The sequence below is a fragment of the Schistocerca cancellata genome, chromosome 7, assembly GCF_023864275.1.
Source record: "Schistocerca cancellata isolate TAMUIC-IGC-003103 chromosome 7, iqSchCanc2.1, whole genome shotgun sequence".
NCBI classification, from domain to species: Eukaryota; Metazoa; Arthropoda; class Insecta; order Orthoptera; family Acrididae; genus Schistocerca; species Schistocerca cancellata.
In genome coordinates, this window is record NC_064632.1 from 81,638,730 (window position 1) to 81,661,182 (window position 22,453).

The following is a 22,453-nucleotide window of genomic DNA, read 5'->3' on the forward strand; positions in this document are numbered from 1 at the left end:
CCGCGGTATTTGGGTCCGAATTCCAACCTCCGTCGCAGATGAACAGCAGTCAGCATAGGTGCGTGAACGATGCGCCTCCTACAGACGCCCATATGCAGCAACGTTCGCTGAAACATCATTGAGGACGCACTTTTACTAATCCCTTGGTTCTTCTGGACGGTCAGTTGCTGTTCGCTCGCACCCATCTCCACAGCCGTCGTTCGCCCCTGTCATCGGTAGCTCTTAGTGCACTACACTTGACTTGGCCCCGGTTTTGGATAGTGCCATTTTGCCATGCATGGTATACTTTAACCGTGGTGGCCAGCGAACAGTTTACAGATTTAGCCATTTCGGAAATGCTTCCATCGTTGGCCCGAAAACAAACGGTCATGATCTTTTGGACGTCAGATAAATCGCTCCATTTCCGCATTATGACAACGAATGTACTATTCCGTGTCCCTCAACGGGCTTTATATACCCTTCACTGCTAGTGCTGCCACTTTCCGTCTATGAGTGATTGTTGCACGTTGTCGTCGAACATAGGCGGTGGGTCACATTGAAACTTCTTTATTTAAATGAGTGTGGCTGTACTTAAATTGCTGAATGACTGAAACCCACAATATCCTAGCGCAACGCAATCTGACTGCTGAAAAACAAAAGATGACCTGACTTCAAATAATTAATTCAAAAGAATGGCACTGACTAAAAGGAAATCCTAACAATAACCTATACATTTCATTAAGCACTTACCTGACCGAAATCTTCATTACGCGAACTACTGCAATACAGCGAGCGTTAATACTGCCAGCTAAATAAATGATTCTAACTAATAAAGCCACTAACTATAATAGTCATGTGGTTAGCAAAGGAAAGATTTTGTTGCAAACCAAATAATGTATATTTTACCTTAATAATGCTACATCCAGTCGAGACACGAAAATAAATCGTCATTGACATCTAGAACAAAGGCATATTATCATGGATAATATTCAGTCTCCAAGTCGAAATTGTACAGGTCGTTAGGCAACCCTAACACTTCAAACCTCTACCCTCCAACAATGCTAACTTATATCTAACATCCATCACCGCTGGCTGTTCACCTCCAACCGCCCAACAGTACTTCCATCACTGCTGGCGACTAACTACCAACTGCCCAACACTACTGGCGATTAACTTCCAACAACGATTCCAACCAGCCATAGAGTCTCTTACAAAGAAAGCGCAGTCAGAGATCCAATGCAAAGCGCTACACAGCGCTGCCAACACAGAGGCAGCCCACCCACAAAATTAACGTGAATGGACCGTGCTTAATGTATTTTTAGGGCTAATAATCATTCTTACAAGTGACCGTGTTGGTTTTTGACAAACTTTTTCTTTTGTTCTTGAACTGGGAAGGTTAACTGTAGTTGCCGCGTAATACAGTCAGACTGAAACGCGTCTGGCTGACTCATTTCATTTGATGTTAACTTCCGCCGGCCGCTGTGGCCGAGCGTTTCTAGGCGGTTCAGTGCGGAATCGCGCTGCTGCTACGGTCGCAGGTTCGAGTCCTGCCTCGGGAATGGATGTGTGTGATATCCTTAGGTTAGCTAGGTTTAAGTAGTTCCTAAGTCTAGGGGACTGATAACCTCAGATGTTAAGTCCCATAGTGCTTAGAACCATTTGAACCTTTTTTCTTATATTAACTTCCGCCACCGAGACGAAATGAACATGGAATTCAAGAATAACGGTAATGTACCTTTCACATCCCATTTTCCATCGGTAATTTGTAATCACTCCCGTGTTATGGCTATGACCGAGCAAATTTAATTGTTTATAAAGTTAGCGAGATTTGCTTGCAATTAAACTCTTTTTAGCCAACGTGCCTCACATCGTGTGTGTGGCCACCGGGTGATGTGCGGCTTCTCTCTGGTCTTTCCATAGAAGGGCGGCTGGTTACGCTCTCAAAGGCTGTGGGGGCAGAGAGCTTCAGTGGAGAGCCCTTCTTGCGTCATGCGTGGTAAGCCTGGCACCCACGGTGTGGCATAGCATCTTCTAGACGCTCCCTCTTCTGATTTAGGGGGAATTCGTCGCTTATAAATGCAGAAATTGTTTGCATTACGACGGAGCAGAACCGGGAAGACTAATTTAATTGCAAGTTTCTTCTTGTCTTTGTAAAGACTTGCCGGCTACGGTTTGAGTAGGTGGAGTAGGGAGTACCACCCTTCTGTGGCCGAGGCCATTTTTTTATGACATGACCTAGGTGTCCACGCGGCACCCTGAAGGCGCCTGGCGCACCCTGGTACCCAACCTTCTTATATTTCCGATAGAAATGGACGATGGAATTTCAGAGCTTTCTGAACATCGTTATGCCCCGATACACTAACGCCTTGCCAACAGTTAAACAGCTCTCCCCCTCTCCCCCTCTCCCCCCTCTCCCCCTCTCCCCCTCTCCCCCCTCTCCCCCTCTCATCCTCTCACCGTCTCACCGTCTCACCCTCTCACCCTCTCACCTCTCACCCTCTCACCCTCTCACACTCTCACCCTCTCACCCACTCTCACACTCTCACACTCTCACACTCTTCCTCTCTCACTCTCACACTCTCTCACTCTTCCTCTCTCACTCTCACACTCTCACTCTTCCAACTCTCACTCTCACACTCTCACTCTTCCTCTCTCACTCTCACACTCTCACTCTTCCTCTCTCACTCTCACACTCTCACTCTTCCTCTCTCACTCTCACACTCTCACTCTCACACTCTCCACTCTCACTCTCACACTCTCACTCTCACACTCTCACTCTTCCTCTCTCACTCTCACACTCTCACTCTCACACTCTCACTCTTCCTCTCTCACTCTCACACTCTCACTCTCACACTCTCACTCTTCCTCTCTCACTCTCACACTCTCACTCTTCCTCTCTCACTCTCACACTGTCTCTCTCACACTCTCCCTCTTCCTCTCTCACTCTCACACTCTCTCTCCCACACTCTCCCTCTTCCTCTTTCACTCTCACACTCTCTCTCTCACCCTCTCCCTCGCCCTCTCTCACTCTCACACTCTCTCTCTCACCCTCTCCCTCACCCTCGCCCTCTCCCTCTCTCTCCCTCGCCCTCGCCCTCTCTCTCTCTCGCCCTCGCCCTCTCTCTCCCTCGCTCTCTCCCTCTCTCTCCCTCGCCCTCGCCCTCTCTCTCCCTCGCCCTCTCCCTCTCTCTCCCTCGCCCTCTCCCTCTCCCTCTCCCCTCCTGTCCTTCTCCATTTCGTTAAGCGAAAACTTCTACTGCATATTTAGAAATTTTTGCTAGGAGGGCTTTCAGAGAGTCGAACTCTTCTACTCTCATTGGCTGACCACGAGTTACCTGTTGTGATTACTTTTAGTGGTTTAGATGGAGCGCCTTTTTGACGTAAAGCTTAGAAGGGCAGAGAAGAGAAGTTCTTGGACGCTTGTTTTCCTATGACAGAGCTGGTCACTAGGACTGTGTCTCCAACAAGTGACCTCGCCGGATGTAGATGATCTGGCACTCAGGTGTTAGATCTCGACAGGTCCTGAGGCACTTCTGACTTGATATCCGACTTCGATGAAAACACTTAGTTCCAGCCTGGCGTTCCGAGTGATACAGATTTTGCCTTCAAACCCTGAAGGCATAACTGCACTGAGTTGCTCCGTGAGTGATGTGAATTCGGAATGTGGCTAGGATATGGATCCGAGTTCGTGCCATTAAATTTGTAAGGGATTCAATAGGCACACGTGAATGTTTTAGTCCACATTAAGGTTTTTCTTTTAACTGTTTTCTCCAACTCACCAGTGGACTTTCCCTAACGCATTGTTGAATCATTTTTTAAAAATTCTTTCTCATATGGTAGCCAGCAAGTGCTGTTAACTTCTTGCATGGTTGGTTAATAGCCCTGCATAACATGATCAGTGCAACTGTTTCTGTCCCACTGAGGAAGGTTGTCTGCAGAATGTTCGTAGTTTTCATAGTTCCTTGTCGCCCACTCGACAATGCTGTGGTTATTAATGGTTTTTCTCTCTTGTTCCATATATAAAAACTTTTTGTATTTCTTCGTCATTTGTGTGCTCATGAGGGTGAATATTTGGGCAACATCGAGTTGTTGGGTTATTTCGTCCTTTCCCTTTTACAGACAGCGCAAGACAAACATCCATGGTTCATTTGCGACGATGTTGCTGCGTTATGAACTGCGAAAAATTTTCACATTATTCATCTGAACACATAGGGGAGAGTACTGATTTGCAGAAATTCCTGATAGGATCAGGCACTAAACCGGGTACGTAACTCAAGGCCCACGACCGGCCTTCCAAGACTCAGTATTAATTGGGTTTATCGGGAAAACTGTGTAACCCGGATTAGTTATGTTGTTACTTCAGTTGAATTAATAGACAACAGTTCGCTTTCAGCGTTTAACTACACTGGAGGCAAACAGTTCATTGTCATAGTCGAAACAATGATGGTTCAGTAGCTTTGCCTTAAGACATGTTCCTAGATCATAGCCCACTTTAAGGATCTGAAAATTTCCTCTACGCCCTTGAGAGGAGTTTTGCTGGTACGGGGGAACTTTGTTGCCTGACATCTCCTTCAATTCGTAATTTGCCTACGTACCGAGGAATTGCTCCATTGATTTGTAAAGAGTGTATAAAAAGAACTGACAACAAGTAGTATGCTGTTTGGGACGGCAGTGCGATCGTTTTACAAGAGAGAGCCCTTGTCTGCAGACGCGTAGTTACGGTACCGAGTAGCGTCGAAATTTGAGAATGTTGACGCCAGAATATTGCCCCCCGGTTGGCCGTGCGGTCTAACGCACGGCTTTCCTGGCGGGAAGGAGCGCCTGGTCCCCGGCACGAATCCGCCCGGCGGACTTGGGTCGAGATCCGGTGAGCCGGCCTGTCTGGATGGTTTTTAGACGGTTTTCCATCTGCCACGGCGAATGCGGACTGGTTCCCCTTATACCGCCTCAGCTACACTATGTCGGCGATTGCTGCGCAAACAAGTTCTCCACATACTCGTACACCACCATTACTCAGCCACACAAACATAGGGGTTACATCCGTCTGGTGTGAGACGTTCTCTGGGGGGGGGGGGGGGGGGGGGGCGGGGGGGAGCCTCCAGCTGGGGCCGAACCGCACAATAGCTCTGGGTTCGGTGTGGGGTGGCGGAGAGGTGAAGTGGACTGCGGTAGCCGTCGTGGGGTTGTGGACCACAGCGGCTGCGGCGGGGACGAAGCCTCTCCGTCGTTTCTGGGCCTCCGGTTAACATACAATTCAATACAAAATCCTAATATCTAATGGTCAACGTTCCATATTTCGCACACAACTGTCGCAAAAAACTCCAATAAGACTGTCATACCACGCAGTATTCCATAATTTTTTTTTAAATTTTCAACTTGATAACGGAATATCTACACAGTCCATGTGCCAAATCTTGTTTCTCAAGGGTAGTCAATACAGATCTGAAGGAAAATAGGTCAAAGGCTTCTTCAATGTGTACGTGCAGAAGCATTTCAAAAATGACTCTTACAAGTAGTCAATTGCGCAACAGAATTTTATGGCACGTCAATTATCTTGACACTCTATTAATTAATCCTTATGCTTCGTTTCTACTATACTTCTAGAAAGAAGGAAATGTAACAACTTGCTGCTTCATGAAAAATACTCTGGAGCAGTAAAGATACACGATTGTGAAATCATAAACTGTCAGATACTTTCTCGTTATTTTATCCGAGATTTAAATGTTGAGAGGAGACTATGTGATGTCAATAATAGGACACCGATGTGTGTAATTTCGAACTACTTCTACAGCGTTAAAAATATTTGAAAGTGATTCACAGCATCAGTTACATAATTTAGGAATTTCATGACAGCCTGATGTCTATACCTATTTCATTATTACAACTGGTTTCGGATATCAATCATCTCTGTGGTGTAAAGAATCTTACATCAGTTGCGTGTCATTTTAGTCTTTGAAATGGCGATATCCAACGGGTAATGCATAATGTACAGGAAATACAACTGTAGTGTGTTGGAAGTGAAGGCACAGTTACTAATATGTGATTTCTTTCTAGTCTGAGGAGATGGTCGAGAACGGAAATCGGTTGTAGCACTAAAGTAAATAATAAATACGCATTTCCTAAAGTCGTACACTGATTGCAGTGGCGTCTGATAACTGCTATTTTTAAGATTAGCATTTTCAGTGCATCGATACTCGTGTGTACAGCATTCTCTTACATGTTGTTGATTCAGATTTACGCTGCCTCTCATTACCGAGCGGGGTTGCACAGTGATTAGCACACTTGACTTGCATTCTGGAGGACGACGATACGAATCCACGTCCGGCTACCCTGATTTAGGTTTTCCGTAAGTTCGCTAAATCACTTAAGACTAATTAATGCTGGGATGGTTCTTTCGAAAGGGCACGGTCACTTTCGTTCTGTATCCTTCTCTAATCAGATTTTGTGTTCCATCTCCAATGGCATCGTTGTTCAAAAAATGGCTGTGAGCACTATGGGACGTAACTTCTGAGGTCGTCAGCCCCCTAGAACTTAGAACTACTTAAACCTAACTATCCTAAGGACGTCACACACATCCATGCCCGAAGCAGGATTCGAACCTGCGACGGTAGCAGTCGCGCAGCTCCAGACTGTAGCGCCTAGAACCTGTCGGGCCACTCCGGCCGGCGGCATCGTTGTCGACGGGACGTTAAACGCTAATATACTCCGCCTCCTCTGCCTCTAATTATTTCATTCCCTTTTGAAGTAGAATTATTTTTATGAACAATGAATTAATTTTTGGTCCATAGTCCACTTCTGTAGCGGAAACCCATTGTATATAAACTGATGATATTCGGAGAATGGACAGCTAATGTAAGCTATCGGGCAGCCACTGTGCGAAATCACTAATCGCTGCATTGACAACAGCGCTCTGTGTGGATGTGACCCACGGTGAATGAAAAGCGCTGCTTCGGCGCTGCTGCGTAGTAAACAAATGCACTTCCATAGCCAGGCGTACCAGAAATGATGGTGTTTTCAATCCCATTGTCAAAAAAAGGGAGAAAGCAACCGCACAAAAATCTATGCTGACGTGGGGTATCTCCCTTTGCCCCCTCTTTTTCACTATCGGTCCGCGCTCCATACAAGCTTTTTTGTGCCCGACCGCTAATTAGCTTTACCGTGTCCAACATTTGCCGCCATCTCTGGCGCCTATCTTCCCCCCGCTAAACAGATATACGCTCGAATTTATAGTTTGGAGGTGCTAACTATACGTAATTAATTACCCGCGGTGGCGGCACGCCCGTGTGTCCGCACGCGCTACTGCACGCACGCACGCACCGAGGCAGGCAGGCGCGGCGACCGCATAACAAGCTTCATTCATTTTTATATTTATTCAGCAGCCAGAATGCCGCACTGCGGTCAATTCCAGCGCGGCCTGCCGACACGGTACGTGACATCGCTGCGGTCGACATTTGTCTCCACGCACCCCGTATCCACATCCGCGAACCGGCTGCCTTTTTCTCTCAGCGTCGGCTTCCGAAAGAGATACTGCACCGATGCGTCATCACTATTTTTACATCAGCAGGCGTCGCGTCTACGTACAAGTGGCACATGAAAAGCTATCAGCCTAAAAGTAGGCGGTGTTTCGAAAACATTCGTCAGATTTCACGAGACTATCTTCTACATCTAAATCATTGGATTCTAATCTTATTGACCATTAAACCAACCCAAGGGATACTCTTCGATTTTAATCGGCTTTGAATGTTTTGTAGTGTAGAGCCCACACAGGGTCCTGATGCTGATGGTGCGCAATGTCTTGAAACAGAAGGTGAATTTCACCTAACACCATACAATTAAGATTGTCGCCGTCTACCTGCTTGCTTCCCTGATTAGACACGTCTTCGGTAAACATCCGGTTGAGAACATCCGCCAAGACATTTTCAGAAGCTTTTACATGTTAAACTTCAAACTGAAATGCCGACATACGTACTGCTCACCTGGCAATACGGCCAGTCTTACTCAGCCTTGCCAGTACCTAGCTCAAGGCTTGATTGTCGGATTCCAGTGGAGAACCGGATGCTCAAGGTAGAACCGATACTTCTCTAATGCGAACAAAACGGCCAAGGACTCGCCCTCATAAACACAGTACTTAAGCTTGGCATCTGTTAACGGCCGAGACGCATAAGATAACGGTTATCTCTGACCCTCAAATTCTTGGAGGAGAACAGCTGAAATACCGGCATTAGAAGCATCAGTGTGCGCAATAAACCTCTTGCTAAAGTCGGGTACCCCAAGAACCGGCGGGTTGGCTATCGCAGTCTTAATATGCTCAAAGGCGGCCTCCTGGGCAGGTCCCCACTCAAAACGCACGCCCTTACGGCGTAACTGATTTAAGGGTGCCGCCAACTGAGCAAAATTGGGCACAAAACGTCTAAAGTAATTCGCCATGCCTATAAATTTAGCGATTCCCCGCTTATCAACAGGAGGAGGCAATGCCCACAGGGCTTTCGTCCGCTCTTGGTCAATGCCAATACTCTGACCCGAGACAATATGGTCCAAGAAGGATACCTCCCGCCTAGCTAGCGTAATTTTATTAGGTTTAACGGTTAGGCCAGCTCGCTGTAACTTCAAAAGAACTTGCCGGATATGCTCCAAATGATCCTCAAACGAACGGCTATAGATAACCAAGTCGTCCAAATAATTGTAGACACAACCTAACTTCAAATCCCCAAGAATATTGTAAGTAGGCTGTTTATATTTTCTTATTGGCAACTATGTAAGTAGGCTGTTTATATTTTCTTATTGGCAACGTTACGTAGCGCTCTGTATGAAAATCACTGGCTGTGCTGTGTGCAGTCTGTGGCTAGTTTGCATTGTTGTCTGCCATTGTAGTGTTGGGCAACGGCAGCTGGATGTGAACAGCGCGTAGCGTTGCGCAGTTAGAGGTGAGCCGCCAGCAGTGGTGGATGTGAGGAGAGAGATGGCGGAGTTTTGAAATTACATATATTATGACTTGTGATGATATTAAGGTAAATAAATTGTTTGTTCTCCATTAAAATCTTTCATTTGCTAACTATCCCTGTCAGTAGTTAGTGCCTTCCGTAGTTTGAATCTTTTATTTAGCTGGCAGTAGTGGCGCTCGCTGTATAGCAGTAGTTCGAGTAATGAAGATTTTTGTGACGTAAGTGATTTCTGAAAGGTATAGTTTAATGTTACTCAGGGCCATTCTTTTGTAGGGATTTTTGAAAGTCAGATTGCGTTGCGCTAAAAATATTGTGTGTCAGTTTAAGCACAGTCATGTATAATTTGTTCTAAGGGGACGTTTCAATATTATCCAACAAACGAGTAAGCACTGCTGCTCCAGTAGCTAACCCAAAGGGGACTCTGTTAAACTCGAACAAGTTGCAATCAGTACAAAAGGCGGTGATATGTTTACATTCCTCAGCCAATGCAATTTGGTAATAGGCCTGATTCAAATCAAGAACAGTAAACCAATTAGCGCCTGCAAACCAGGTAAAAGAATTATGCAAATCCGGCAAGGGTACTGATCTGAGCACAAACTTGGCGTTCAAACGCCGTTAGTCAACAAGAGGTCTAAAATCGCGCCCCTGATCCTTAGACACAATAAAAAAAAATTGGAGAAGCATAACCAGAAGTAGAGAGCCTGATGACTCCTTGTTCCAACATCTGAGATATCTTTGTCATGAGTATTTTAACGTTCGGGGTTGAGAGGCGGTATGGAGATTGCCTAACTGGGGTGTCATCGGACAAGTGGATATGATATTCAAGAACACTGGTGACACCCAGGTTATCGCTAAGCAGTTGAGAAAAATTGTGCAACAAGTCGCGTAACTGAGACGCCTGATTAGGCAAGAGATGGGCCAGATCGAATTCATTAGCTGCCACCTGTATGCTGAAGGTCCCGGCAGTTCGCCATGCACCAGGTCTTGTGCACTTGCAAAGGCCAAACTTCCTGCCAGGAGAGAACCTAAGGGAAAAGGTGCATCCGGAATAATCTAAAATGAGGCCAGTTTTATAAATGAAATCGCACCCCAATATTAGATTAACAGGCAATCCCTTAACCAAGGCTAAAGATACAGACCAGGAAAAATCGGCAACCGATACACTCCCCCGGACCCAACCCTGCTAGGATAACACCTGGCCAGTGGCCACCCGACATCTCTGCACCGGGGACGGGACCGAACGAAGTATAGTGAGATGCTCAAATTCCAAAAACCACTCAAAACTCAATAATGACACGGAACTAACAGAATCCAAGAGAGCGCAGAAGGAACCTCCCCCTACTCGAGAACAAACATAAGGCAAAGGGGATGATGCGGGTGTGACTATGCGAGTACACCAAGGCCTAAATGTTGGAACCCGGGTTCGCGTGTCAACCCGGCGCCATTTACTAGCTCTAAGAGCACGAGGCTGATCGCAAGAGTTTACCACATGAGCTGAACTACCACATCTGAAACAACAGCTGGGTTCCCTTCTGCTAACTCCCACAGATGCAGATGTGGGTAATCTAGAATCGGCCCCTATGTCACACCCTACAACCTCCCGACGCCCGTGGCTCTCAAGGGGTAATGCGGATGCTGCTACAACCACATCACGGAGTTCTTCCCAGGTCTCAGGCTGCCTACAGAAAACAAAATGCGACGTATCCACTGCACGCATCCCCTTGAGAATGATACAAACTAATTCGCGTTCAGACAATTCAACAAGCAAGGCCAAGGAGGCTGTGTGGACTCTATCGATATACTGATGTAACTGTTCGTCACACCTCTGTATTTCCCAAATGTGGCGGCATTCAAGTTGTTTCTGGAGCCCGGTGGTTAATCTTTGACTAATTACAAGCCCCCTTAATTGTTGCAAGGTAAACTCTTCGGTCACGGCCCGTGAGAGAACGTTCTGCAACTCACCTCTGGCTAACGGATATAGGAACGACAGGATTGCGTGGTGCGGGACGCGAAAGGCGGCAGCCTGCTGTTCGAGACGAACCAACAAACACAATAGCTTTTCTACTTGATCAGTCCACTCTACAATCAATTCAGTCAGACCCTGAAAGAAATAAGCGACAGCGTTAGGCAACTTAGCAAAGACGGTATCTAACTTACCAGCTGCTGGAAGAATGCCACCCCCGGCCTGGCCCCCATGTTCCCCTTTATAGCGCGAGTCACTGTCTTCGAACTTCCTCCCATCCAACTCCAGACATGTAAGCTTAAACTGCAACGTGCTCACCAGAGTTCCCGACTCAGCGGGCAATTTTTTGTGATGCTCTCCCAACTCTAACGTACTCAAATCAGCCACCCGATTAGTTACGAGGTGCATTCAAGTTCTAAGGCCTCCGATTTTTTTTCTCCGGACTGGAAAGAGATAGAAACATGCCCATTTTTTTTAAAATGAGGCTGCATTCATTGTCAATACGTCCCAGAGATGGCAGCACCGTACGGAAGATGGAATTATACCGCCAGCGGCGAGAATGAGAACTGTTTTAAATACTTAAAATGGCGACGTTTTCCTTACTTGAACAGCGCGCAATCATTCGTTTTCTGAATTTGCGTGGTGTGAAACCAATTGAAATTCATCGACAGTTGAAGGAGACATGTGGTGATGGAGTTATGGATATGTCGAAAGTGTGTTCGTGGGTGCGACAGAACATCGTGTGACAACAAACCGAAACAACCTCGGGCTCGCACAAGCCGGTCTGACGACATGCTCGAGGAAGTGGAGAGAATTGTTTTGGGGGATCGCCGAATGACTGTTGAACAGATCGCTTCCAGACTTGGCATTTCTGTGGGTTCTGTGCACACTATCCTGCATGACGACCTGAAAATGCGAAAAGTGTCATCCAGGTGGGTGCCACGAATGCTGACGGACGACCACACGGCTGTCCGTGTGGCATGTTGCCGAGCAATGTTGACGCGCAACGAGAGCATGAATGGGACTTTCTTTTCGTCGGTTGTGACAATAGATGAGACGTGGATGCTATTTTTCAATCCAGAAACAAAGCGCCAGTCAGCTCAATGGAAGCACACAGATTCACCGCCACCAAAACAATTTCGGGTAACCGCCAGTGCTGAAAAATTGATGGTGTCCATGTTCTGGGACAGCGAGGGCGTAATCCTTACCCATTGCGTTCCAAAGGGCACTACGGTAACAGGTGCATCCTACGAAAATGTTTTAAAGAACAAACTCCTTCCAGCACTGCAACAAAAACGTCCGGGAAGGGCTGCGCATGTGCTGTTTCACCAAGACAACGCACCCGCACACCGAGCTAATGTTACGCAACAGATTCTTCGTGATAACAACTTTGAAGTGATTCCGCATGCTCCCTACTCACCTGACCTGGCTCCTAGTGACTTTTGGCTTTTTCCAACAATGAAAGACACTCTCCGTGGCCGCACATTCACCAGCCGTGCTGCTATTGCCTCAGCGATTTTCGAGTGGTCAAAACAGACTCCTAAAGAAGCCTTCGCCCCTGCCATGGAATCATGGCGTCAGCGTTGTGAAAAATGTGTACGTCTGCAGGGCGATTACGTCGAGAAGTAACGCCAGTTTCATCGATTTCGGGTGAGTAGTTAATTAGAAAAACAATCGGCCTTAGAACTTGAATGCACCTCGTAAATGCACCAACTGTGCCCGCACCCGACCCAGCTGACTGTCACTCGGTTGTGTTCCTTCTAGAAGACCAACAGTATCCTCAAAACCTCTAAGGGGCTCACCAAGAAATCGGATGGCCGCTCCTGTCTCTCCGATCGCTGCCGAGGTGACGTCAACAGGCAGCAGAACGGGTGCAAATGGGCAACCAATTCTGGAACACTGCCCTCCGTCAGTTGACGCCTCACAGCCAACTCGTAAACGAGATGGTCGCTTCTCAGCAGGCCGATTCCCAGACACTGTCTGACTGCCATTATCTTAACACCTGAAACAGTAACAAGCCAAACAATACGATGCCACAAACACAATAGAAACTAGAGTGAAACTGACCGCAACCAAGGGTTTGTAAGTACGAGCTTAACCAGACTCTGCTACCAGTGAGACGCCCGCTAAACCCTCTGGGAAGAACAGGTAATAGAATTGGGGAAAAGGCCCAGGGTTGAGGTCAGTTTCTGCTTCTGATTGTCATTTGTTGTAATTTAATAACCTCTACAACAAAGCGGCACATAGCCGAATCCTTACTGAATGCAACTCTTTCACGGCTGAAGGCGTTAAACAAGAAATCTTAACAAGATAAGAATCCAATTAAGATAGCAATAAAATAATTCAAAAAAACAACATACGCAAAGTGGAATACCAATTGCTGAGAGCCACAATTAAATTCCAAAATTTTAGAATATATTACCATAAACCTTTAAAGGCCGAAGGGAGCAGTGTTTAAGCTTGAAAGACAAATTTTAAAATTAATTTTGCAAAATTTTAAGAAAACGAAACAAATAACCATAAGCCTAAAATTTAAAATAGCTGACAACAGATAATTAAACACCGGTGGCACTCAGAAAGCCTCCAGGGAGACCGATCTGCCCTCGTTCACTTTGGTGAGACAGATGGTGAGCCCAACTATACTTGTTCCGTCAGAACCCAACCTGGGGACAGCCATGGACTGACTAACACAACAACTTGCTTCCCGTCAATCAGTACATGAGAACCCCAACCGGCAATGTTACAAACATGATAATCCACAATGGAGTACGTATTAGCGGTCAACATTACACACCATGTTGGACAGTGACAACAGGTGAGGAAAGGACGCTGCCTGAAATTACGTCAGTGGCCAGGGCAACTAACCAGAACACTAGGGGCCACAAGACAGAAAATTCCACTGGTGCACTCAAATGGCAGTCAATCAAAATAGTTAATTGCACCGCATGGCGGCTAAATCTCAGCAGTAGAACCACTCAGTGCTGCTCAGCGGAATACCTCCCCAATAGCAAACCACTGAAGCGAACCAGCACAACATGAATGGACGTGGCTTGGGTAGTTGAAACCACTACTCAGTTTTGACGTCCAGGATCGGTGATTCACGAAGCTCGTAGCGATCGGACAGCTCCACACATGCTCTGACACTGCGCAGGGGCTGCCAGTGGCCCCAGCCGACTGCACCGCGCGGAGATAACTTCCCTCGTCGGCAACAACCCACCGAATCACTCCAGACCCCCTTGCCGGAAACTACAGTGGTGCGATATTTATTGCGTCACCATGAATTACTTCGTCTCTTTGTCTTTTGCAGCAGTTTGCTTCAGGTTATACCAGTCCCGTTGTTGATAAACTTTGTTGACATACACTCCTGGAAATGGAAAAAAGAACACTTTGACACCGGTGTGTCAGACCCACCATACTTGCTCCGGACACTGCGAGAGGGCTGTACAAGCAATGATCACACGCACGGCACAGCGGACACACCAGGAACCGCGGTGTTGGCCGTCGAATGGCGCTAGCTGCGCAGCATTTGTGCACCGCCGCCGTCAGTGTCAGCCAGTGGCATACGGAGCTCCATCGCAGTCTTTAACACTGGTAGCATGCCGCGACAGCGTGGACGTGAACCGTATGTGCAGTTGACGGACTTTGAGCGAGGGCGTATAGTGGGCATGCGGGAGGCCGGGTGGACGTACCGCCGAATTGCTCAACACGTGGGGCGTGAGGTCTCCACAGTACATCGATGTTGTCGCCAGTGGTCGGCGGAAGGTGCACGTGCCCGTCGACCTGGGACCGGACCGCAGCGACGCACGGATGCACGCCAAGACCGTAGGATCCTACGCAGTGCCGTAGGGGACCGCACCGCCACTTCCCAGCAAATTAGGGACACTGTTGCTCCTGGGGTATCGGCGAGGACCATTCGCAACCGTCTCCATGAAGCTGGGCTACGGTCCCGCACACCGTTAGGCCGTCTTCCGCTCACGCCCCAACATCGTGCAGCCCGCCTCCAGTGGTGTCGCGACAAGCGTGACTGGAGGGACGAATGGAGACGTGTCATCTTCAGCGATGAGAGTCGTTTCTGCCTTGGTGCCAATGATGGTCGTATGCGTGTTTGGCGCCGTGCAGGTGAGCGCCACAATCAGGACTGCATACGACCGAGGCACACAGGGCCAACATCCGGCATCATGGTGTGGGGAGCGATCTCTTACACTGGCCGTACACAACTGGTGATCGTCGAGGGGACACTGGATAGTGCACGGTACATCCAAACCGTCATCGAACCCATCGTTCTACCATTCCTAGACCGGCAAGGGAACTTGCTGTTCCAACAGGACAATGCACGTCCGCATGTATCCCGTTCCACCCAACGTGCTCTAGAAGGTGTAAGTCAACTACCCTGGCCAGCAAGATCTCCGGATCTGTCCCCCATTGAGCATGTTTGGGACTGGATGAAGCGTCGTCTCACGCGGTCTGCACGTCCAGCACTAACGCTGGTCCAACTGAGGCGCCAGGTGGAAATGGCATGGCAAGCCGTTCCACAGGACTACATCCAGCATCTCTACGATCGTCTCCATGGGAGAATAGCAGCCTGCATTGCTGCGAAAGGTGGATATACACTGTACTAGTGCCGACATTGTGCATGCTCTGTTGCCTGTGTCTATGTGCCTGTGGTTCTGTCAGTGTGATCATGTGATGTATCTGACCCCAGGAATGTGTCAATAAAGTTTCCCCTTCCTGGGACAATGAATTCACGGTGTTCTTATTTCAATTTCCAGGAGTGTAGTCTTACCTGAATAATCTGACTTCTTCACGCATGTTTTCCAACAATACACAACTCTTTGTTGTTGTAGTTCGGTTTTACAATGAAACCAGTGTTTATAATGCCATTTTGAGTTGAGACTTTGAAGCGAGAAGATGGGCAGGTCAGTTGAATTAACGCCAGAAAAGAAAGCTGCTGTACTTGCTTATTTGTCTGTTGGTCTCAGTACCAGAGAGGTAGCCTCTAAGACAGGATTTAATCAGTCTACGATGTCGAGGTTACTGAGATGATCGTGAGAAAGGAAGAGGTCGGAAAAAGGCCAAACAGGACAGGGTATTGAAAAGACTTTCGCTCAACGATCGTCGCCTGTCATCAAATGAACTAAAGCGAGACTGGGAAGAAATATGCGACATCTCAGTAAGTTGTAGAACTGTACGAAATAGACTACTGGATGCTGGACTGTCATCCCATCGTCCTAGAAGGAAGCCTTTATTGACCAAGATAATGCGACAAGAGCGACTAAAACAGGCAAAGGCACATGCGATATGGACAGCAGAGATGTGGAACAAAGGAATCTTTTCGGTTGAGTCCAAATTTAATCTGCATGGCTCAGATGGTAAAGTGTTCGTGCGTCGAAGGAAAGGTGAAGAATTTTTGCCATCACGCATAACACACACAAACATCCACGTCAGATGGTCTGGGGGTGCATTTCCAGTCACAGAGTACGTCGTCTGAACTTCATCAATAGCACTGTCAACGCAGATGCCGACATAAGCATCCTTCAAAAGTAGCTTATGCCAACCGTTACAGACCAGTTTGGAGATGTTTCCAATTTCATTTTTCAGGATGACTCCGCTCCTTGCCATAGAGCTTTGAAGGTGAGTCCTATGACTAATATTTGTACCAAACACGAAGCAGGTTACTTTCTTCGTTAATTATCACGTACTTCTACGTTTCAGGCTAAAACTTTCCTTCGACAAAATGGGGTTCGAGTATTAGAGTGGCCTGGAAACAGCCCTGATCTCAATTCTACTGAGAACTGTTGGAATATTATGGGAAATAGCATCACCAAAAAGAAGCCACGGAATAAATGGAAGCTACTAGAGACCCTTGTGCGTGTGTGGTTTCATGAACTGAGTGAGAAGTACATTAAAAAGTAAATTCTTTCAATGCTTTCACGATGCTAAGTGGTGATTCAGGCGCGTGGTGGAGCAACAAAGTATTAAATGCAACAGTGTGTTCGTATGAGGTAATACAAACACTAAAATCCATCAGTTTTATGTTACAACATAAATATGCAGTGTTTCTTTCAACATTAGTATTCATATTTCAGAATAGCAAATAAAATAGCTGACATATCCACTTACACTCATTTTTCAAGAAAGTCTTAAATTATAAAAAACAAACATTTTTTAGAAACAAAAATTAACAATAAAAACAAATTGACAAAAACTATTGTGTATGTTAATTTCTGATAGAAATCAAGAGAAATCAGGCAAATTTAGCTCAGTTATTCAATGATTTAACAAAAATTGTTAATTGTAAAAGGTGATGCAATAAATATTTCCACCAGTGTATAAGCACCAAACCAAAGATGGTACACGGCGCAAATATCGATACACATCATTGAAGCCACACGTAGAAGGAAGAAGAACCACTACGTAACCGTGACAGGGGCAGAAACCAAACACAGATAGACAGCGAAGTTCACGAAAACGCATAGCTGGGAGAGAGCACGGCTTTAATGTGGTTTTCGACAGATCTAGGTTCACTGTTGCAGCGTACGTTATAAACTATAGAAGTTTCATTTGACGCCTATTTTTAAAAATGTGTTACGTTTTCGAGGATATTCATTCAGAAATATTAAACTGAATTTTTTCAAGAGTGTGTTTCATCCCTTAACGGCGGTATTGGTGCGTATAAGAAAATATGTGTCTCTTAAAGGCGATCAAAAGCGAAGTCCATCCCTTGGGTACATTTACGCGCGAGACCATTACCCCATCTCTGTGTGCAAACACGTATCGGATACTGTAACGAATCGTTATAATACAGTGCAGTTAAAAATGAATGGGGCAAAAAGAAAGTATTCTTCAACTACAGTATTGACCTTATTTCTGAAACGCAACTGAAAGGCTAAGTCTCACAGTTTCGACTGGCAACAATGAAACTTTGGAAAGTAATAGCTGGTGTTCATCGCTGGCATTAGAATTGAAATAGTGGAATCGGCGATAGAAAAGGCGTATTCCGTCACTGAATACGCAAAAACATCATCAAAAATCGTTGTTGAAAGTAATTTTGCGACCAAGTTTTGTGAAGTGGCACCACAGCATGACAAAATTGCAATTCGAGGAAACTGGATGCGTCTCCGGAAAGAACATTACAGGTTGGCCATCCGTCGAGACTGAAGTGGTGGAAAACTTTAGTAAAGCCTACAAAAGAAAGCTATGAAAATCCACGTATCGTGCCAGCAGAGAATGAATGTAGGGCAGTTACCAATATGTCGTGTGCTGTGCAAGCGTCTTCCATTCAATTCAAGGATTACAGGACACAAACCAGCTGATAAAGCAAAAGGGAGACAGTAATGCACAGATTTTCAAGGATGGAAATAGGTATACGATTTCGCAAACATACTTGTTTACTCTGATGGGGGGTTGGGTTGATTTGAGAGAAAGAGACCAAACAGCGAGGTCATCGGTCTCATCGGATTAGGGAAGGATGGGGAAGGAAGTAGGACGTGCCCCGTCAAAGGACCCACCCCGGCATTTGCCTGAAGCGATTTAGAGATATCACGGAAAGCCTAAATCAGGATGGCCGGACGCGGGTCTGAACCGTCGTCCTCGCGAATGCGAGTCCAGTGTGCTATCCACTGCGCCACCTCGCTCGGTGTACTCTGATGAAGCCTCATTTCACTCAACTGGCAAGGTGAACAAGCATAATTTGAGAATATGGGGAACACAAAAGTCACATGTCTGCCTGTAACATGCCTAACTTTTTATGCACCAGAACGACCGTCAGAATCCTTGATCCTTTATTCTTCGCAGAATCATGCATTAAAGGCGTAACCTATCTCGATATGCTTTATCTTTAGTTGTGGTCTCAGATAGCGTAAGAGATACTTGGCTTTATTTTGCAGAAGGTGGATCTGCACCAAGTAGGCATCACCTCGTACGTAGTTACCTCAGCGAACACCTTCCGCAGCGCTAGAGTGGACGTTCTGGTTAGAGTGACGTGCCGTTTGTGCTGGGACCATCCAGGTCGCCTGACCTTACACCAATAGATTCTTTTCATTTGGCGATGGTGTAAGTACCCCATTTCCACAATAATTACAGCAATTAAGGCACCAGATAGCAGCCACAGCTAACACCATTGATCGGGCCACGTTTTAACTGGTTTATCGAGAAGTGCAGTACTGGATAGACAGATGCCACGTCACAAGGGGAGCCCACATCGAATATCTATGAATTTCCGTAGTAACTGTCGAAGTTAACATTGCTTTCTAATGCGTATTTCTGAAATAGTCATTAATGTAGTCACAGGAATACTTCCTTTTTGTTCTTTTCGTTTTGAATCACTCTGTGGACTTGAAAATCAGAGATGTACTTATACTGCAGAGAGTTCATATTAAAAAATTCGGGAATCACCTGTTTTCAAAAAATTGGTCTACGACTTACTCTTGTTTCAACTCTTGCATTTCGCTGCTGATAAACTCTCTCGATTGGACGCACAGAGAAGGTCCAATATTTATTCTGTTAACATGCCAAATATTTAGAAATGTATTCTGTCCTACACATTACCACAACCATTATAATCTTTCTCCACTAAATGTAAACGTTTTTGTATAATTTCAGATAAGCCCTTTGGAAGTGGTCATTTTGGTGACACCACGACCACAGGATATTAGCGCGCTGTCGAACGTGGCTTCTCTTTTTCACAAGTCGACCCTCCTGGCTAATGTTCTTTGTAAAGTCCACTTACCATTGCTATTACCATACAAGTCATTTGTTGCATTGCAACCGGATATTGGCACAGTCCTGCGTGACGAAGCTTTTCCGCGCTCCAACTACGACATCTGCACCTATTATTTCAAGATTCTGGACTGTCAGGTCTTCAATAGTCATCGACGCAGTAGAACTTTAAACTTTATCATTAATAGAAAAAATCTATAGCTCCATGTTATTACTATACTCCTGCTGTCATCAGTGTGATGTGTCCCACCGCTCGTGTCATTACCACTGAAAAATTAACATCGTAAGTATTCTGTAGATAATTTATGTATGTCTTGACGGACACTGGCAACGGTCTTGCCGCAGTGGATACACTGGTTCCCGTGAGATCACCGAAGTTAAGCGCTGTTGGGCGTGGCTGGCACTTGGATGGGTGACCATCCAGCCGCCATGCGCTGTTGCCATTTTTCGGGGTGCACTCAGCTTCGTGATGCCAATTGAGGAGCTGCTCCACCGAATATTAGCGGCTCCGGTCAAAGAAAACCATCTCAACGACCGGGAGAGCGGTGTGCTGACCACACGCCCCTCCTATCCGCATCCTCAACTGAGGATGACACGGCGGTCGGATGGTCCCGATGGGCCACTTGTGGCCTGCAGACGGAGTGCCTGCTTTGCTTTTGAGGGATACACAGCAGCAAATGTCCTCCCTCCGCACCCCACCTTCCCCAACCATCATCAACATTAGGGCGACGGCCGGTGTGGCCGAGCGGTTCTAGGCGCTTCAGTCGCTACGGTCGCAGGTTCGAATCCTGCCTCGAACATGGACGTGTGTGGTGTCCTTAGGTTAGTTGTGTTTAAGCAGTTCTGAGTTCTAGGGGGCTGATGACCTCAGATGTTAAGTCCCATAGTGTTCAGAGCCATTTGAACCGTTTGAACATTGGGGCATAATTATACTTAAGAATGATAAAGATTCTCTTTGACGCATTCACTTTTAAAATGATGGAAGATAAATGATATTAGGATTTAGCAGCTCTTTTATTAAACTATGAACTAAACAGTGAATGAGACAGTTGGCACTGTTTATTTGTATCAACTACTTTTTTTTATACAGCATGGTGAAACAATTCTTAGTGCTTCGCAACTGCTGCCTACAACTCTTCCTCAGAGATGGAAGTTAAGAATCCACAGTGAGGATACACAGTTGCAAAGACATGCTTCCTTTGCACCAACTCTCTCCCTAGCGGCACCTGCTTCACCCACGCACCCCTATTTAAAATCAACTATATACAAATATGTGCTCTACGCTTAGCCCCAGTTCTTGTAAATCACGTGAGTGCAGTGCGATTTACTTCAGAATTGGCAGAAATTGGAAGACTTCAGGCTGCCGATGCTTTCAGTCTAACACTGACACCACTAATAATAATAACAGTAATTATAATACATTGTTGGCCTACATAAGGATAGTGATCATTAGTTATAATTGTGTTGTGTTGTCAATTAGTTTATTGTTGCAAAGTAAACAATGAATCAATTTCTGGCCTATTCAAAGGTTCAAATGTGTGTGAATTCCTAAGGGACCAAACAGCTGAGGTCATCGGTCCCTAAAACTAACGTATGCTAGGAACAACACACACACCCACGCCCGCGGGGGGACTCGAACCTCCGGGGGGCAGGGGCCGGCAATCCGTGACAGGACGCCTCTAACCCCGTGGCCACACCGCACGGCTCTGGCCTATTGTGGGTCGTACCTATAACGCAGAGAAGGAATTTTCATCAGATGTTAAAGCGTTTGTGAGGTATATGCCTGAATTTTACTGTCATAGATACATGATATAAAGAACAAAATGTGTGTACAAGGGGTGGATCGTATGAAGAAGTTGTTCACACATTCGTTTCACAAGCTGTAACCTCCAACATACAGTCTGACGTGTTAACTCCAATGTATGAAAAGAAATGTAAACCATGGGAACTTGGGTAGTCAGCATTACAGTCTTACGAAATAGTGATAATAGTGATGCTGTTCTGAAAATAATTTAGCTTCCTGGGAAATACACTACTGAACCCTTTTCTTTTTACAGCTCAGAAAATTGCATTTACGCCTCAGGGGGTCATTAGCATCAGGTTGGAAACTAATGTTCTGTATCAGTGAAGAAAGAAATTTAGGATAAATGTTAGCTTACACATTGAAACTTAAGCTTACCTTAGCGTCATTTGTAAGTTGCCGGTTCTCGTGGTTGAGGATCCTACTGCAGATACTTAGCTCGATCGCTCGCTCGCTATCACGTTCATTGCCGTATGTCCGGCCTGTAGCGATGGCGATAACACAGCAACAAAAGGCATTTCGCTTTCTCCGTTTCAACAGGTGAAATTGAGTTACAGCTGCGAGGTGTAATTTTCGGTGAGAGTACGGCACTGTATCTTATTTCTTGCCGTTCCCTTCAGCTGCTGCAGCATGCTGTAATGAATGCTGTCGCGACCTAATGACGATCATCTGCCAAAAGCAGAAAAGAGTCCAGGTCTTGAAATGAGAAAGGCCAGCTGTAAACTTCATTGATGGTAAAGGTCAACAGCGTCCCCCTCAGCGAATGCTCAACGTTGACGGAACGCTTGGTTCCTGACGGTAGCGGTTGTATGAGCGAAATGTTCCGTCAGAGTCTCGGCAATATCTACTAAACTGGTGTGGAAAATACACTGTCCAGTCACATTAATGCACCACCTGTAAAAAACCTGGATAACCAACCATCTTTTGCAGTGGGGACGGGTGCAAGACGAGCAGAAAAAGAGTGAATGATGTTCTAAAAGGCATCGACAGGGATGTGGAGCCATGCCGACTCGAGAGTCGTGGCCAGGTGTCTCCGTTGAAAATCCATGG

General features: G+C 46.2%; 1 pseudogene; it reads left to right on the plus strand.

Moving 5' to 3' along the window:
• The first annotated feature begins 19,928 nt into the window (after positions 1-19,928).
• LOC126093746 (5S ribosomal RNA) lies at positions 19,929-20,045 on the plus strand (annotated as a pseudogene).
• Positions 20,046-22,453: the final 2,408 nt, after the last annotated feature.